Consider the following 19,623-nt stretch of genomic DNA (forward strand, 5'->3'; position numbering starts at 1 on the left):
TGGAGATCAAGAGCTATGTACCTAATGTTCCTAATGTTAGAAGCAAAAGACTTTTCTTTTGGGGAATTCGTTTAAATGGATACTGTGGAAACACAAAGAAGAAGTTTTAACATGTAAGATTGATGAAAGGAAGACTACACTGTGATTTATAGGACTGTAAAATTTAATTGGTTTAATTGGTACATTAATCAACCAGAATTTTCAGTGATAAATCATCAGGGACAAGTTTTAATTGATGAAGTAAATTTAAGGCACACTTGTTTGTTTTTGAAATTTTTTCAGTTGTAAAGTGTTATTCTGCTAGGGACTGAAAATAAAAATGCAGAAGTGAGTCTTGCCTTCTAGGCAGTGCATGCTAGCTGTTTTTTTAAAAAACAGGAATGTTAATATTTCAATATAATTAAACACCTTATTCACCACTATATCAAAAACTATTACCCAGCTTACAGTACCATCCTAAGCCGAGTTACACCTCTCTAAGACTATCAAATTTAGTGGGTTTAGAAAGGTGTAACTCTACTGCAAAATTTTCATAGTGTGATGTGCACCATAATCTTCCATATTAAAAAGATACACACTGGAAGTATGTATGTGTGAGAGAAAAAGCAATAGGAAAGGTAATATGAGTTTATGTTTCCATTTAATATTGTTAATAGGCAAACTTGATCATGTTCATGGTTAGGCCAAATATGGGTTTGTTTCATCAGCTAATTATTTCGACATGTATCATCCTCACATTTTATTGTGTGAAGTTTAGTACATTCTTCTTTTCACATTACAAAAATGATGGACCCAAGTTGTAGCAAATCCAAATCCATTTAGAAAAGTCTAAATTTCTTGCATGGGAGGGGACCCTGAGTGCTTATTTTACACTGCAATTAATTATCTATTATAGGCAAAGCCCGGTGAACCCAGGAATACAATGGGTGCTAGCACATAACACCTGAACTGTGACCTCCCTTGGTTCTGTCACTCCCCTACCCCATTCCCCGCTCGATCTTGAGATACAGTGTGGTGAAGTGGCTAAAGAGTAGCAGACTCTAATCACAAGAGCTGGGTTTGATTCCTGACTCCTCCATATGCAGCCAGTTGGTTGCCAACTTCCACATGGGGGCCTGGAAATCTTCAAGAAGATGAAAGAAAGACAGGATGAAAAGAGAGAAAGAGACAGAGAAAGGGGAAGGGAAGGGAGAAGGGAAGAACGACTCAGTTCTTTTGGAGAAAACAGCTGCTTTGGAGGGGCATCCCCATACAATAGTGTCTAAGCTGGTCACCACTGACCCCAACTTTCCATCCATCCAACTCCACATCTTCCAAAGGTCAGGCTGGGCAGGCCATGGAAGGGTGGGCTGTCACCTTCCTGCCCCCCACATCTTCCAAAGGCTGGTCCAGGCAAGGAAGACATCGGGGGCTGCTTCCTTCTTGCCCCTTCTTCCACATCTCCCAAAGGCCAAGCTGGGTACCAAAGGTCACAGGGGGGCTGCCTCTTTCCCACTCACCCCCACCCCTCCCCATCTCCTAAAGGGCAGGCTGAGCAGGAAGGCTGTAGGGTGGCTGCCTTCTTCCCACCCACCTGCACATCTCCCAAAGGTTGGGTCAGGCAGGGAAGGCTTTTGGGGGGGGGCTGCCTCCTTCCTGCCCCTCTCCCATATCTCTAAAAGGCCAAGCATGATAGGGAAGGCCACAGAGGGGGTAGGCTTTCTCTTTCCCATCTACTCCCCACATCTCCCAAAGGCAGACTCCTTGGGGAAGGCTATGGGGGAGGGGCTGCCTTCTTCCCACCCCTCCACCTGCCTGGGAAGGTGGTGAAAGGTGCCTCCCTACCATTCCCACATCTCCCAAGGGTCAGCCTATGTGTGGAAGGCTGCTGGATCCCTCCAGCCCCTCTGAGAAGAGGGGGTATGGAAGAAAACAAGTTCACTCCAATGGTCAGCTGTAGGGCCATGGGAGGTATTGTGAGCCCAGGTCCTGTTAGGGATGACCCCTCAGAGGAAAAGCCTTGTCAGGAGCTCCCAGGTTCATCCTTGCCTCAGCTGGATGAGAGTTTAGGGCAGCCAGATGTTCAACAGGCTGAGAGCTCTGACCAGCAGGAGGGAATGGAGCTGCAGACAAATCAGGGCTTAGAATCCAAAGTTGTTGTAGGAGCTCCTTATTCCTCTGCCCAACGTCCAGCTACAGCTCCCTGCCTTATCAGTTTACCTGAGCCAGTTAAGACAGGTGTAATTAATCTGTGGTCCCCCAGATGTCAGGGGTAGTTAATCTGTGGTCCCCCAGATGTCCATAGACTACAATTCCCATGAGCCCCTGCCAGAGTTGCTGGCAGAGGCTCATGGTAATTGTAGCCCATAGACATCTGGAGGACCAGAGGTTGACTAGCCCTGAGTTAAGCAATGCCAACTATGTGCTGAAAGAGAGCGAAATGTTAGCAAGACAGTTGCTGACTGCAGAAGTCTGTGAGTCATCACAGAATGAGGACTGAGGGGTGGCTTACAGGCCAAAATTAACTCGAGGCTAGAAGACCTGGGTTGACAAACTGCTCCTTCTGCTGATGCCTATGGACTGCCTGACCATACTGTTGACTCACTGGACTGAGTTAAGACATCCATTGCATTCTGTCTGTCCCTTAACATTCTGTGAAGAGGCTGAGGATGGGGCAACTTACCAGCAGCAGGGTCTTTCCAAGCAGCCAGCACCTCTTCCACTCGGCCAGAAGCAGGAAGAAGAAAAAGAGGGTAGATAAGTCCTATGATTGGCCCTCATTGGAAGAATGCTCTCTCCCTATTGGCAGCATACCCCCAGGGAGGGCCAATCAGGTAGGGGATTGAGTTGTCTGCATGCCATTTTAACTGATTAGCTTCATTGGCAGGATAGTCTCTCCTTATTGGTAGCACACCCCCAGGATGGCCAATCAGGTCATGTGTGAGTTTTCTACATGCAAGTTCAACTTTATAATAAAGAGATTTTCTCATTGAAACCTTGCCCCAAATGTTAATTAAAATGATTCCTTCATGCATTTCCCTTTTACTGTTAGGAAAGCAGCTTTATCTTTCTGTAAGGTTAGCATTTTGTTTTAACTGTTCTGAAAACCTAATCAGCCTTTAAATGCCTGTAATGACTGACTGCACTCTTAAAAATAGAAATGGGAGAACAGATTTCATGAGCCATATACAGCAAGCTTAAATTTCCCTAATTTGTGCAGGTCTTGAACAAGCCATAATATTTGTTTCCCTAGGAGAGGCTGGTGGTGCTTAAAAAAGATCTCACATCTATATTTAATATGTGTTTGTGAACTTCAAAATTATATTGTTTAAGTCTCTTCTGTTTTAAGTTTTCTGCTTATGGTAGATTTATTTGGGGATTTTAAAATGAAATGAAATATCCTTCTTTGTGTTCACATCTGCATTAATTTAGCAGTTTTCCCCCTGCGACCAATTCAGATAACTCTAGGCCTAAACCATGCTGGCTTACCAGTATTGATATGTGAATGTTCCCCCTTTCCAGCCATGTATCTTTTGAAAGAGCCTCTTGTGGATGCAGAGTGGTAAGGCAGCTGTCTGAAAGCTTTGCCCATCAGGCTGGGAGTTCAATCCCAGCAGCCGGCTCAAGGTTGACTCAGCCTTCCATCCTTCCGAGGTCGGTAAAATGAGTACCCAGCTTGCTGGGGGGTAAACGGTAATGACTGGGGAAGGCACTGGCAAACCACCCCGTATTGAGTCTGCCATGAAAACGCTGGAGGGCGTCACCCCAAGGGTCAGACATGACTCGGTGCTTGCACAGGGGATACCTTTACCTTTATCTTTTGAAATGTGTACTGTTGTCAAGCCCTTACTTGGATGGCATAAGTTAGCCTGATTAGTTCAGATCTTGGAAGCTAAAATAGTCAGCCCTGGTTAGCATTTAGGTAGGAGACCACCAAGGAAATCCAGGGTTGCTTTGCAGAGGAAAGCAATTGCAAAGTACTTCTGAATGTCTCTTGTTTTAAAAACTCCTTGGGGTCACTATAAGTTGGATGTGATTTGATGTCACCTTCCACTACATTGTTCTCAAGCATATCACTACTCACACCTTTACTTTCAGAAGTTTGTGAGCATTTTGTGGCATCACAACAGCTGAACCAGAAGCTGGATAGATGAGGCTCATCAGTGGTAGGTCGACAAGGCACATTTTCCCTTTAGTCATATTATGTTATGGTCATGATCCCATCACCCTCGTGCCTAAATGTAAAAAGCTGTCCTGTGTACTTTAGTAACAGAACTTTATGCTTTAAACCTATGCAGAGGGGATTAGTGGGGTTTTTTTCTTTTTCAAATGACTGGTTGAACTGAAAAGCAGGGTGCTTGTATCGTGATGTGGCTCTCTCTACAATGAATATCAAAATATTGAATCTTTCCATACATTACAAAAATTATGTTCGGATTAAGCAATTAAGGGATTCAGTTTGAATGGTATTAGTTGATGGGCAGGCAGGCATCCCTGGCCCTGCTCCTTTCCCAGCAGCGAAGCATCTTCTCCCGACCCCCTCACCCTCCAGTTCACAATGGAGCAAGTGGCTCCTGATTGGCCGCTTGGCCCCAGAGTGACACTCGGAGGGGCCAACTCACCCTGCCCCTTACTGCTTTATTTTTACCGCTCCGCAGGAGCGGTTTACAGATGTTGTTACCTGGAGGAGATCGGGGAATGGTTCTTATTGGCAACAGAGGATAAAACCCACAGTAATGGGTTTAAACTGTGTAGAGCAGTACTGGCTAGTTATCAAGTGGTGGAGAATTATGAGTTGGAGTAGCTCAGCAGTGGAATAGGCTGCCTAAGGAGGTTGTAAACTCCCCTTCACTGGCCATCTTCAAGCAGCGGCTGGAGACCCCCTTATCATGGATGCTTTAGGCTGATCTTGCACTGAGCAGTGGGTTGTGGACTAGATCCCATGTATGGTCCCTTCCAGCTCTTTGATTCTGTTATTCTGTACTTCAACAGGGTGGAATGCCAGAATCCACATTCCAAGGTGGCTATTTTTTTTTGGGGGGGGGGGGTGAACAGATCTCTGTCACCTGGAGTCCAGTTATATTCCCAGATATCTCCAGCCACCTCTTCTGCATTGGCAACTTTATTTGTAACATTAATTTTAATAGTAAATGTCCAAAATGCTGAGGGTATTGAAAATCATTGTATTTATCCCACAGAAGTTTTTTTGTGTGTGTGAACAACACTCCTTTCATAGGCAACAGGTCTGAAATTCCTCCTCACTGTCTGTTTGCACTATGTAAAAGGGATTGTATCCCCAGACTTTTCCACTTGTGTAAGACATTACATGACACTGCTTCTGATACAATTTTAAAAACAAACATTGTATGAACCATCTGTTATATAGAGGAAGGCTCCTTGGAGGATGCTTGTATCTATCCCATGGTATGCCCTGGCCACCATTAGAAACACAGACTAGAGCTGCAGTTGAAGCCTAACCCATGACATTATTCTCCACCCCACCCCCCAATTTGGGCTAGAGATTTCAATTGGATTTTAATCTGTTTTAATTATAATCTTTGTTAATTTGTGTTATATATATATTCATATTAATGCATTTTATTTATTCTTTTAATCTTTATCCATTTACTGTAAAAATTCCTTCTCTCCCTCTCCCTCTCTCTTACTTTTTTCTTTATATTTAGAGCGTAACACATGTGTGCAGAAACATGTTCATTAGCCTTGGTTATCCCTCTGCTCTGGTGCACTTTTTAATCAGTTTGATAAGACCAGTGTTAATTACATGATGTGTCTACCTGATAGTTGTTGGAAGTGGCCTTTGTGACAGGAAGAAGTACATGAATGCATGTATTGTTCTGGATCATCTGTTTATTGTCTAGACTGGGTTGGGCTGAAGAGAGAGCCAAGCTCTTATGTATTGTTAATGGCTAAATAGTTCTTAGTTCTTTCTTTGGCCTTTTAGTTGACTCCACATTTCTGCAGCTGCAACCCTTGCAAACACTATAAAGAGCTTTTAATTAAAAGTAGCATCTGAATGTAGATTTTGTACATTTATATTCTACTTCATCAGGTGTAATATTGGATACCAAGGGCCTGGAGGGCTTTATCAGATAGTATCCATCTTTCTTGCCTCACTCCTATTTCAATATTGTCTCAAAATATTTATAGCTATGGTAGATAAGCTCAGGTTAAGCAAGACTTCGCACACTGCCTAATGCAAGATTAAATCAAACTGCTAACATAAAAACATGTTGTTAAGTACTGCATTTAACTTTGTCTTGTCAACAGCAGATAAGATTCCTTCTAATAGTGAAGCCAGACTCATATCCATTTATTCTAATAGTTTAGACATAAATCTTCCATGTTTGCTGAGCAGTCTAGATAGTCAGGTCCAGAGGCAGAAAAGTATGTTAGGCAGAAGGGAGTCATGTACTCTGATAGCACAGCTAGCTAGCCTGATGGCTTTGCTCTGCAATAACATCCCCAGATTAAACAAAGATGGCAGCTCTGGGAGTCTTTTTTTATATATAATTTTATTATTTATTATTATATAAAGCATTTACAGAAAAAATAAGAAAAAAGCGACCAGCTGATATGGTTTGCCATCTCTTTTAACATACATATTCAGTTCCCATCACATATTATTCCTAATCTAGAAGTTTTTACCATTTTTCTTAGCAAAGTGATTGTTAATACATATGAGAATATGATCTGTTATAAGAATATATTCTGTTATTATCTTAAATCATATAAGGTCAGTCCCCTTCATAAATTGGCCCTGACCTAGGAGTTACTACTATTGTCTTGTTAATACCTATGAAGTATAGTTTGTCATCCTCTTTTAGCATACATATTGACATACATATTCAATTCCCATCACATATTGATCCTGATCTAGGAGTTATTACCATCTTTCTTAGCAGAGTAGTTGTTGATACATATGAGAGTATAATCTATTATAAGGATATATTCTATTATTGTCTTAGATGATATAAAGTCAGTTCCCTTCATATATTGGTCCTGTCCTAAAAGTTACTGCTGCTGTCTTTCCCACAGGAAACCAGGAGAATACTCCATTGTTCAACTCATCCTTCAGGTGGTCGCAGAAAATGAAATTGTGTTTTTTTCCATAGTAGAGTGTTTCTGATTGTCCTTCTGTCAGGGCCAAAGAAGTCTCTTGCTTGATTCTTGCTTGCAGTCGCCTTTGAGTAGGCTCTGTATACTTTATCAATCTGGATCTCTTCCTCTGGTCGCAGAGGAATATCTCCTGATAGCTTCCTGGGTGCTGTCGCTTTTGAATAGACTCTTTTTATTTTGCTGATCCAAATCACTTCCTGCTCTGAATAGACTTCCAGGTTTTCGGTGCTTTCCTTCCTTGAATCTGCCTTCCCAGGTTCTTCAAAGGTACTTTGGGTTTTTACATCCCTAGCTCTCTCCCCCTCCTGTTGATTAACTTCCAAACATTGAATTTTCGTTTGATTTATTATTGGCTGAGCTATGTCAGCTGCTCTCTCCAGACCGTCGGCTCCGTCCAAAAGCTCCCCCTTAATCCCACGGATTTCCTTTTCTAGCTTATTGACTGCTTTCAGTATCTTTGAGTTCCCTTCGCATAACAAATGGAAAAGCTGTGCCTTAGTTAATTTTTCCATAGTTCTAGGCAGTCACAAATTATAAACAGAAAGTCTCGTGAGGTCTCGCGGGAGCACGAGCGATCCCAAATTATCAGTTTGTCGATCTCCGTAACAAGTCAGCTACCCCCACTGAACTTTGTCCAACAAAACTTCAAAGCTCTCTCTTTGTTTGGTTAGTGGGTATAATTAGCTGGGAGTCTCTCACTCGACGAAAGAGGGAATTCACTTGTAAATTGGTTGAGGAGGGGGGGGAGAGCTTGTGGGAAAAGAAAGGGAAAAGCCAGAAAGCTTTCAATCCTTACTGTTGTAAACTTCAGCTTCTGTCAGCGCTCCCGTCAACCTGGCAAAAGATGGTCTGGGAAGAATTCAGGATCAGCTGGTCGTTTCAAGCTTAGAAAGTTGTTTGCGACAAGGGCACCATCGTGACCTTGAGCACACGCCGCTGTTGATCCGGGGAGCTCGGTATCCCTACCTCCCCACGGATCTGTAGGACCCTCAGGATGCCGTTCCCGGTTCCTGGAGCGACCGGCGAGCAGATTTGCGTATCTGCTCAGGTCAGCCAAGTGCAGATGCTCCTGACCCTTGGCATGGCTTAAGAGCTGAACAGAAGTCCAGCTTTTACAGCACCATCTTCAGTCGACTTCTCCGCCTTTTTCCGCTCTGGGAGTCTTTATATCAGCCAGTGGCATCAGATTGTAGTGTTCCCTTATTTCCCAGGCCAGAAAAATCAAGGGGCTGCTAAGCGAATGTCCCAATAAAAATGCCCCATTCTTTTTGTTCTGGTGGCAGAAAGCCAGATTCTGAAGTTCCCAGTCCAGGCCCTTCAGTGTCTGTCATGGAGCTTGCTTAGAATTCCAAATGATAAACCACTGGCCCAAGTTAGCTCATGACTCTTAAGGCACAATCCTTTGTCAAAGGGAAAAATGCTCTGTGATATGAGGTCTCCTTTGTCTTTTTGTTATGTTTCAGTAGCAGTTTAAATTGATAGGATGGGATGGCAGACAAAAGGATTGAATAGTGTTGAATTCTTTCCTATTTTCCTTACAAAAGGACAGGGGTGAGCAGCCTTCTAGGGGGCCTCAGCCTATTGCCTAGGGCTCTGGGGGATGTGTGAGGCAACCAGCACATCAGTGTAACTTGGTCATGGCTTAGAATAGGCCCAGGCTGGTGAGTTAGCTGGGGCAAGCTCATGATGGCTGGTGCGGCACACCCAGGCTGATCCTAAGGAGGGGTGGGAGGATGCCAACTGACCTAGGATGCCATAAGGATGCCAGCTGGCCTAGGTGCCAAAAGTTATTGGGATGGCCCTGAAAATGGGTAATAGTGATGCTTAATCATAGGGGATGGAGGTTGTGTGGCTCAATGGTAGTGCATCTACAGTTTTATATATAAACTGACCTTACAGGGTATCTGTTGGGGGGAAAGGAAGGGAAAGCAATTGTAAACCACTTTGAGACCCCTTTGGATAGTGAAAAGTGGGGTATAAACCCAAGGCTTCTTCAAATTATCATGTTTGTCTAGCTTGATCCCCTTCTAAAGCATTCTAGGTAAGAATGGATTTGACCTCTTGCCTGTCCTTTTGTCTTGCATTTTTTTAATTTATTTCCACTTAAAAGATTTATTAGTTGCCTTTCTGCCTTGCAGAACTCAAGGCAGCTTACTGCCTTATAAAACATATAAAACAAAATATATGAAAAATGGTAAAACCAAGATTTTAGATCACAGTTCAGGAATGTTAATAAACTTAACTAAACGTTCTGAAATAAACAAAAAACGCTGCTTTTGTGGAGGTTGTGTTCTAACTAAACAAAATACATGTTTCAGCCGCCAATCTTATTCTGAAAAAAAAAGTCACACCTCATAGGAAAAATGCATGAAGAAGCAACCCACTACTGTTGACATATTCTAGAGATTCTCTTTTGGTTTAATTTACAATCACAACTGAGAATCCAATCCTTTGTTTGTCAATGAATTGCTCACTTTTAGATTTATACCTTTTTCTTCATGTTGTGAGTCATGCCCTATTCCATGTGCTGGGAAGATGGTTTATCTTCCCAGTTTAACAATAATACACATACGGATAAATTACAAATTTACTCCTGTTATCCTACATGTTCTGTTCCAAGACATTTGAAAGGTTGGACCTGGGCTAGATAGGTTGGAGCTTACTCATCACTGGCGTGGTATTTTTATTTATTTAGAAAATGTATGTGCTATCTCTTTAGGACCTCCTTGTAATGGTCAGGTATGGCCTGATATGGTTCAGTTCAGACATCATACTAAACAGTGCTATTGGTGTGCTAACTGTAGATTGGGCCCCCCTTCCCTCCTTTCTCCTTCCCTTCAGGGGAAATATTAGATCATAAAAAAACTGAATAACCCACTATGAGAGCACTACTCTTATTAGTAGAATGCCATTCTAAATCGGGTATTATTCATTGTAAACCTGATTTCAAGTAAACTGATACAGGAATGGGGCTTTCATAGAGTAAATTTCCTCCTGAACTGTCTTTGCTCTGTGGTCATTTCAAACAGTGCTGTTTTTCCCCCATGCCCCTTTTCACAGTGCAATCTCCTTCAAAGGTTTAGTTAAAAAAAAAAAAAAACCTTCTAAGTTGAGTGCTATCGCGCTAAGCCAATATAGCACTTCACTGCTATAGCGGCACCATTGAGATGCGTTGGCACATTGAGCATTGTGTTTGAAATACAGTAGGGATCTAGACTCAGTCTGTGTCCTAAGTAATCAGAAGGGGAACAGCAGTACTATTGCAGCTATTAATTCAGACTTCACAGTAAGCCACAGTTATCAAATACATTTTTTTTAAAAATCTGGATTTCTAACAAACCAAACTATACTTCCGTATTCCATGGTTACCATAAGGTCTGACCTGAGCCAGCATGCAGTTGCCGTAGAACAGATGCCTGCATTCCAGGAGCAGAGTAAAGCAAACTTGGTCCCTTTGCTGACTAGTTATGAATACAAGCCTATTAATTAGCTATTGTCAAATGTTCTGGAAAAATCTGTGATATTTATAGTCAGCTTTGCCGCTGCTGGCTTTATGAATAATATGCTCTCAAAAAGGCAGGTTTGTCTCTTCAATTCTGCTTCATTACCATGAAGCCAGCCAGTTTTATTCATGTCAAATTTAAGATACAGATTCAATTACGCAATAAATATTACAGATATACCCCAGCAAGTTTCCACTTTATAAACTCTACTTTATTAATTTTGTATGATTTGCTTGATGTCAGCATATCCCCCCAATAAGCTGAAATAAGTGTCCAAAAATGACAGAAACAGCATGAGAATGATGATTTACATTTCTTTACAGATAATTTTATTTGACCTTAATAAAACATTGCAGTCCATAATATTTACTTTTTGTTAGGGATGTGACTGCTGGCCTAGATAAACCTCGGTATATATAATGCTCTAGCATTCTCTCTCTCTCTCTCTCTCTCTCTCTCTGTGTCATCTATATATGCCACGGCTGATCATAGGCTGCCTAGCTGAGATAATGTGATAAGGTTAATTGGTAAAATAAAGCTGGATTCAGAGGGTCAGCATAAGTTGGAAGTAGCTTCATGGCACCTGGTGCTTATGCTGACATTTGAGGCAAATTTATACTAATACTCAAAAGATTTTCCGAATGTCTAGACAATTAAGTGATGAGACCCCTCAGGTAAGTTTTGTGCTGTTGCCATAAAAATATGAAGTTTTGAAGACAGATAATTTTAAGTTTCTGAGTAGGGCTAATTCTGCACTTACTCCCTCCCTCCCCCACTGTTAATCCTGCTAAATTCAGATTGATTTGAACCCAGGTCTTTCTCCTTCTCCCCCCTCCCTGCCGGAATTGAAACAGAAAGCCTTCTGAACTTGATTGGGGGAGCATAGAGGGGGGAGGGGAGCGCTGATCACGAAGCTGATCTACCTTTCCTGAACTGGCGAGGGGAGGGGTTCAGGTGAAGGCCAGCCAGCACTAGTGCTTTATTTCTTCTATTTTGAGTCCCGAGCCATCAGCAGCCCCTCAGAAAATGAAGCTAATCCCTGCTGAGAGAAGTATGGGCTTCTGGAGCACTGTTACTTTAAAACAGGGAGGGAAGCCTCGGGGAACCAGGAAGTCTTTGAACTGATGTCCTGGGCAGAGTCTGTACTTACTTTCTTTATTCCATTGTCAATCCTGTTGAATTCAGATCGCTTTGAACTCGGGTCTTCTTTCCCCCCCCCCCCACCATTGAAACAGGAAAGTCTTCTGCACGTGGTTAGGGAGGCTCAGAAGAGGGGTGGGGAGGCAAATGGAGACTCTTTCTCTGTTTTTTTGAAGGGGGGAGAGGATCCAAGAAGTCAGAGGAGGGAGGAAAAAATCCTTTCTTTTCTTGAAGTGGGGGGTAAAAGGATCAAAGTAGGCAGAAAAAAAATCCAAGACCAACAGAAGTTGAGAGAAATTAGGGGCTTCTCCTTTAAGGCAAGCGTGTCATATGATCAGGTGTAGCCCATCAGAGGTTCTCTACCATGGAGCTTTCTTTCCCAAATGGATATTGAGGATTAAAAGCAGTCTGAGATATCACACAATAAAGGTAGGGTCACTCTGGATCAATCCTTCTTGCTGCAGAAGGAAAATTTAAATCGCCCAAAATCCAAACAGAAATCGCATTCTGTGTAGAGGGCAGGGACTGAATCGATCTGGGGTTGGAATAAAAGCTCTGTGCAGTTTATACCCTGGTCAATTAGGGAAGACCGCTTGGTGCAGGAGGTTGACTTGCAAAAAGCAAGAATCTTACTGTTGGCGGTTTTTCAAATATCACAGCTTATATCCACTCCTGGATATCGTGGGAGAAAGGTAGGGTCACAGCGGATCAATCCTGCATGTTGAAGAGGGAAAATTTAAAGTGCCCCAAATCAATATGGAAATTGAATTAAGTGTAGATGGGAGGGATTTATTCAGGCTGGGAGTGGATACAAAGCCCTGTGCAGACTGGGCAGGAAGGAATGTGCCAGTGTTTGTCCTTTGTGGCCCTTCCTTGCATACCCAGGGAATTGCTAATTGCTGCTGTGGGATGGTAGGTGAATTTCCTCCAGACCAGGCTGGATTCTGGAGACTTTTGGTGGAGGGATCACTTGGGCATGAAATTGGGTTCACTGTGGGTGGCAGGTAGTTGTGAGTTCCTGCATTCTGCAGGGGTTTGGACTAGATGACCCTGTAGACCCCTTCCAACTCTATGATCCTATGTTTTATTTTTAGGATTTGTGTTAATTCTATTATACCTAATGACCATACCATTTTGGTCTCTTATGATTTTGGTTATATAACATGGTCTGAATGACTGTACATAACACACACACATGCATACAGCTAGTAGGTATGTATTGGCTTTGGATTGGGATGTTTCCTGATTGGCTCTTTGTGAAATAGGGAAGACTGCTGATATGGTTGTCTAGTCTAACATCATTTTCTCTTGAGGCAGGTGGACAACATGATGCTTGCTTCTTAGCAGGTACATTACAAGGCAAAGGGCCCACTGCATCCTTGTCTCAGCAATCACTAATCCAGTAGGAATGCAAAACCAGATTTAGTGGCATGTAATGACAGAGACATTTCCCTAATACTGCTTTAATGTCTCTGTCCATGCTAGTCTGCTAGCATATCAGGCCAAAGACCTGCCTATAATCTTTTCCTTAAAATTTGTTTCCTTATGGAGAGGGAAGTTCTCATATGGAAGAGCATTTAGTTGAATAAGCATTAGCATCCACTTCCAGTCTGGTGTAGCCTGGAGACAGGTTTATCATGTCAGTGAGAACTTGGCCTTTGTTGGTTGTTACATATGCTTAGCCAATAGCAATTGAGTGTCAGATGTCTCTAAAATAATTAGATGTGCCTCAGGCAACAGTTTGTGTTTGTTTGATATTTATAAATATCCAACTGGGGCTACAGTCCAGTACATACTAGCTCCCCTGAAATCAAAGTGTTCATCCACCTATGTGCCCCAATGTCTTCTTTTGGTTCAGTACCCTAAGCATTAATACTTGATGGATGTGACCTTTCTGTCTTTCAATATTAGTCAAGGCAGGAGCCCACACTAATGGCTATTATGTTGATCAGTTGACTTTTCCTCCTGCAATAGTAATTTCATTCAGTGATGAGATAATCCTGGGAGGTTAACAAATAATCTCCCTCCCTTTGGTGTTTGATGCACCTTTACAACAGATGTAGCCTGCCACGGACACAAGGTTGCTGCTTTTTGGACCTCATACTTCATAGTTGTTCACAAATAATTTCCTTCACTACATGAAACAAACAAATGGCATTTTCTATATAATGCTAGCAGGGCTTTATTGCTGTAACATTGGTTTCCTTTCAAAGTGAAAATCAGAAGAAAAGTCTGATTTTGGATGCTTTCCTCTAAAACTGATGCTGCTTATTTGGATTAAAGGCTGGATCAATATTTTAGGATTTTGGGATAATAAAATTATTTTATTAATCATTTAAATGTGAATAAAATGTTTCCTTTCATTTATGCATATGTAAGCTTTCTCTTATATGTATATATCTTCCCCGGATATGTCACCTACTGGAGGGAGCTCACAAAGTCAAAACAATACAATGAAGTAATTAAAGTAAAGAAAATGTCATAAGAATTTGAAGTATTAAAACCAGATATTAAAGAAGCCAGGGACATAAAACCTCATGAAGCTACATTCAGTAGCCTAAATGTTCACTTGTGTGTGGGTCCCTTTCCCCAGGTATGTGTGGGCAACCATTTCCAATGAGGAATCTGCCCCTCGACAGCCTTCAAATGTTGGTGGCTTTTAGAGCTCCCTCCACATGACATCGCCTGCATCCCAAGGCTGTCAAGGAGCTGGGTCGAGTTTTGGCCATATTACTCACCATGATGGAAATCGCCAAAACTGGATTTACCACACTCAGTTGCGCATCCCATCAGTGAGCAATCAGTGAGCAACCAGAGGCAAGCCCATATGGAGGGGGAAATGCATGATAGTCTCTGTAACATTGTCCCACCCTCATATCCTCCTCCATTTCTTGCTCCGAGTATTTTTTTAATGGTGTGATCCATATAGCAGTGTGAGTGCAAAGGTAAAATACATTGTCAAAGGAGAAATAAAATCTTCTTTAAAGTGTCCATGGTCTTTTTGGAATCAGGTAGGCAAAACACAGTCCCATTTGTGTTTTTTGGAGTCGGGGAATTAAAGGAAAAAGCCCCCCCCCCCCGGGTGATCAGGCATCTTTCTCTTGATCATCCAGGCATGTATGCCCCTTGTTTTAAAGCCTTCTGTTTATACAAAATGATTTTTGGGGCTCTAGTTTTCCATGTGCAGCCTCTCAAGAATCTACCCAGATATAAATAAAGAAACCCCCCAGATGAATCCCAAAAAACTAGGGGGGTGCTGTATCATTATGGCATAGCAATGTGGCAGTGTTGGTTTTTATTAAAAATGCATCTTTGTTGCAGCATTACCACATAGCAATGTGGAAGTGCATTAAAAAAAAATCGGGCTGGGGGGGGGGAGAGAAAGTTTCAGTCAATGAGAGAACTGCTATACCGTGGTTGGTGGCTTGCTGTAATTGATAAGCCAAGAAGCGGGGGGAGGGGAGATGTTCAGCTTGTTTTCTCTTGCAGTCTTGTCAGGAGGCAAAAAGCCGCAGCAGGCCTGTGTGAGATCACCTGGTTGGGCCACAGTATGGATGCAGTTGGGGGTTGGTGATCTACTGACCAGGATAGGGGAGGGATGTTGGTTCTGCCATCTGTTGGAGTTTTAGATTATATTGTTATCTATTAGGGATTAATTAAGGGTTATTTATGGGGAGGAATTGGTCTGTTCAAGCGCGTGAGAGCTATGGAAACCCGTAGAGGTGTATTGGTCATGTGTGTATAATTCCCAGGTTGTTTATTCCTTTCATTTTGTGATTCTCATTCCCTCTAAACTGTTGAGTATCAAAGCAGATGGAAAATATAGGTAAACTGACTTACTCGGTTCCCTAAGCTCTGACCTGGATGGCCCAGGGTAGCCTAAACTTGGCCTATCCAGGTCATTAAGGAGAATCTCTCTGATTAGTAGTTGGAGGGGAGACCACCAAGGAAACCCAGGGTTGCTACTCAGAAGCAGGGAATGGTGAAGCACTTCTGTTAATCTCTTATCTTGAAAACCGTACAGGATTGGCATAAGTGGGCTGCAGCTTGATTGCGCATTCAGTCACCGAGTCCCTAAGAAGGAATAGTATTCCAGAGGGAACATTCTGTTATGGAGAGTAAAATGTTCAGGTGCTCATTCATTTCCCTCTAACATGTTTTTGCTGATCATTAAATAAAACGTGACACAATATTGTTTAATGATCTGCCCACTGCTGCCAGCTGGGTTGGACACCCAACAGTTGTGTCTCAATTAGCAACTATAAACTTACTTGGTTTGCAAGAAGAGGAGAGGGGGAGGGAAGAGGAGAGGAGAGGAGAGGAGAATAGAAGAGTGAGAGGAGCCTGTAGGTTGACCTTCCACACCCATTCATTTTTTAAGCTACTTTTCTGAGAGTTAGGATGGGTTCCTTCTCAGAGCTGCAAAATTTGAAAGGGGCCATAGCCCATTAGTAAAGGATGTACTTCTCATGCTAGCAGTTCTAGGTCAAATGACCAGCGCCTCAATTAAATTTTTCTCAGATATCATAACAAGGGAAATTTTTAAAATATTCAAATTCAAAAACAACGTCTATATGAAAGTAAGTAGTTGTTCATTAATAATTCATAAGGATTACATAGTTTTAAGATAAAACATATAGATGAAGTAAAATAATGATAACCAATTATACATTCCTCCATCGAATGATCAGTAATCAGTAATTCACACCAACTATAAATGCCCATGAATTAGAATTATTAGAAAACTAGCAGTTAAATAGACCACAGCCAAGTACGTTTGAGGAAATGTTGCATTGGAAGATATCCTCTCTGTCCCCTTTTCAAGTTGTAAAGGAAATAGAAGATGCCTCCAGCAAAACTCTCTGCTGAGTTTCAAATTCAGCAGCATAGCTCTGAAGGGAAGAACTTTAAAAATAGTGGATCTGTCTTCAAGATGTGGAACTCTAAATGTGCATCATAATGAGCTATTGGGGGGGGGAGTCCTCGGTTAATGCCTTTCTTTTCTTTTAATAAAAAAATAAGATTCAGGATTATATCTTAGGCTCAGACCAGGCATGTGCAATACTGCATGTGTAGACCCCCCCCCCGGGGGGTCAGACTTTGGGTCAGGAAATCAATACCAATCCTAAGTGAACCCCTTCAGAATTGTGTTTCCACAGGGAGCTTGCAGCTAACATTGGGCTCCAAGTCCATGTGGTGATCACATGCTGCACATAATATCTAGGCCTGCTCACCCTTGCAGATGTTGACAGAACCCTGACAACTGTGAAACTAGCTACCTGCTCCTTGGATCCTTATCCCTCATGGGTGGTAAAATCATTCCACAAAATGGCAAATGGCCCTTTGAGACACATTCTTTATTTAACTCTTTCACAGGGTTGTTTTCACAGCTCCCAGAAGGAGGCAAATGTTAGACCTTTGCTAAAGAAACTCTCTTCAGATAAAAGGAGCTGATTGTTTACCAACCAGTGTCTACTCTACCTTTTTCTGCGGAAGGTAAATGAGCAAGCAGTGGTCATACAGCTCCAGGTTTTCCTGGATGAGTCATCTGCGCAGGACCCTTTTCAATCAGGCTTTAGGCCCGGCTTTGGGACCAAGAGAACACTAGTTGCTTTGATTAACACTCTTTGTTTGCAGCTGGATAAAGGCATAATAGCCCTTTTGATCCTTCTGGATCTATCAGCAGCCTTTGATACATTTGATTCTTATCAACTACCTTGCTTCCCTGGGAGTAAAAGGCACTGAGCATAGTTGATTCTCCTTGTTCCTCCAGGGATAATATCAGAGAGCTGCTATTAGGGAGGAGAGATCTTCCCACCAAGACCTGAATTGTGGTGTCCCAGAGCATTCGATTGTTTCTCTGTTATATGCACCCTCCTGCCAAGATCATCAGGAGGTTTGGAGTTAGGTGCCATGATCATGCTGATGACAGTTCTTCGTCCTGCTGGATAAGTAGCTGCCGGCAGGGCTTTTGGCGCTCTCTGAGTGCCTGGATGTGTTAGTACAGTGAATGAGGGAGGCTGGCTGAAGTTGAATCCATCCAATATAGAGGTCATGTGGCTGGGAAAGACTGAGATGCTAGCTGAAGGTTCACTCCAGGGACTTGATGGTGTCCAGCTGACAGCTGTAGACTCTATAAAGAGTGTCAGTGTGTGGTTGGATTCTTCTCCAGCATTGGACAAACAAGTGTTCATAGTAGCATGATCAACTCCCCCCTCCCCCCCCCCCACACCTATGCCAGGTCCACCAGCAGGCTCCTTATTTGTCTGGGTCAGACCTTGCCACATTGATGCAACTGTTACCTCCAGATTGTACTACTGAAATATGTAGGGCTAACTCTGAATATGCTTTGGAATCTTCAGGTGGTCCAGAGTGCAGCTGCCAGATTGGTACATTATGATCAGATCTTATTACTCCAATTCTGCAACAGTTGCACTGACTACCACATGAGTGACAGCTTGGATATGTGTCATCTGTACCCCCCCTCTTCCCACTTCCTCTGTTAGATGTTATTGGGGGGGGGGTAGGCGGTTGAGTTCACCGCCATGTTCCTTGGAATTTTTGAGTTTGTTATATGACTTTTATGTTCTAGTGTGTTTTAATGGGGTTTTATTGTGGACAAATTGTACCTCACCTTGAGCTGGTTCCAGGAGTAGCAGGAAATCTAAGTATTAGTATTGGTATTGGTATTGGTATTGGTATTGGTATTGGTATTGGTATTGGTATTGGTATTGGTATTGGTATTGGTATTAGTGATAGGCCTTCAGATCCTATTCAAGGGATCCTATTCATTGGTGTTAACCTTTAATCCCTTAATGGTTTGGAACCCACATACCTATGGGATCACCTCTCCCATTACAACCTCCCATAGTCCCTTCAGTCATTCTCTTGGGCAGTGGTCCCCAACCCCCAGTCCAGGAACCGGGACCGGTCTGTGGTTCAGTTGGTACTGGGCTGCGGCTCCTTCGCATCCTCCTCCCCGGCTGCTGCCTTAAGGGCTGCCCTGCCACTCTGCGGCCGGCTCACTTTTGATGCTCTCCAGCGGCCGCCATGGCTGGGGCTCCCCCTCAGCATGGCACTACGCAGATGCTGCTAGCAGCACCCCCCAACAGGTGGGAAGTCAGGGGTGCCGGCGGGAAAGGCAGTGGAGCAGGGGCTCAGGCAGCTGTGGTGATGTCCCTCGGCAAAAGACTACCCCCCCAGGTCTCAGTAAAATTCTCAAGCGTTGACCAGTGCCTGGTGATAAAAAGGTTGGGGACCACTGCTCTAGGGGGCTCTTGGAGGTGCCTGGATCCAGGATACCTCATTTAGCTATCACTAGGGGATGGGTCTTATCAGATGTGGAATGCACTGTTGAATGACACCTGTACCCTTCTGGACTTGTTTAGTTCTACAGAGCATGCAAGGCTTAATTGTATAAATTGGCCTGTGGAGGGTAACTCCGTGTTTTGATTGTTTAAATAGTGATATGGTGATAGCCATATCTGTACACCGCCCGTGGTGCCGCGGGCGCCACGGACTAAATAAAATAGTAAGGGGTTCTGGGGCGGGATGTGTCCGGGATGAGGAAGGGTCCGGATTGGACCCTTCCTCATGACAGACAATCAGAGGGACCAATCGGCAGGCGCTTTGCGCCTGCCGATTGGTCCCTCTGATTCCCAGCCCCAGTAACTGCGAGCCGCGCGCAGCGCGGCTCGCAGTTGCTCCCGGCCTGACGCGTCAGGCCGGCCCCTGAGGGAGCCCCCGGCAAGACTCCAGCCGCCGAGAACCTCCAGCCGCCGAGACTCCAGCCACCGAGAGGGAATCAGGGCCAGGCCACGCCCGCGCCGCCCGATCCGCGGGCGCGGCTCGCGGGTGTGGCCCG

The 19,623-nt window shown here is 43.4% G+C and overlaps 1 protein-coding gene across 7 annotated transcripts in view; it reads left to right on the forward strand.

The window, feature by feature from the left end:
• GRM8 (glutamate metabotropic receptor 8) overlaps positions 1–19,623 on the forward strand; it is a 685,094-nt gene that overhangs the window by 361,703 nt on the left and 303,768 nt on the right. The window lies entirely within an intron of this gene.

The sequence above is a fragment of the Paroedura picta genome, chromosome 5 (genome assembly GCF_049243985.1).
Source record: "Paroedura picta isolate Pp20150507F chromosome 5, Ppicta_v3.0, whole genome shotgun sequence".
Taxonomy (NCBI): domain Eukaryota; kingdom Metazoa; phylum Chordata; class Lepidosauria; order Squamata; family Gekkonidae; genus Paroedura; species Paroedura picta.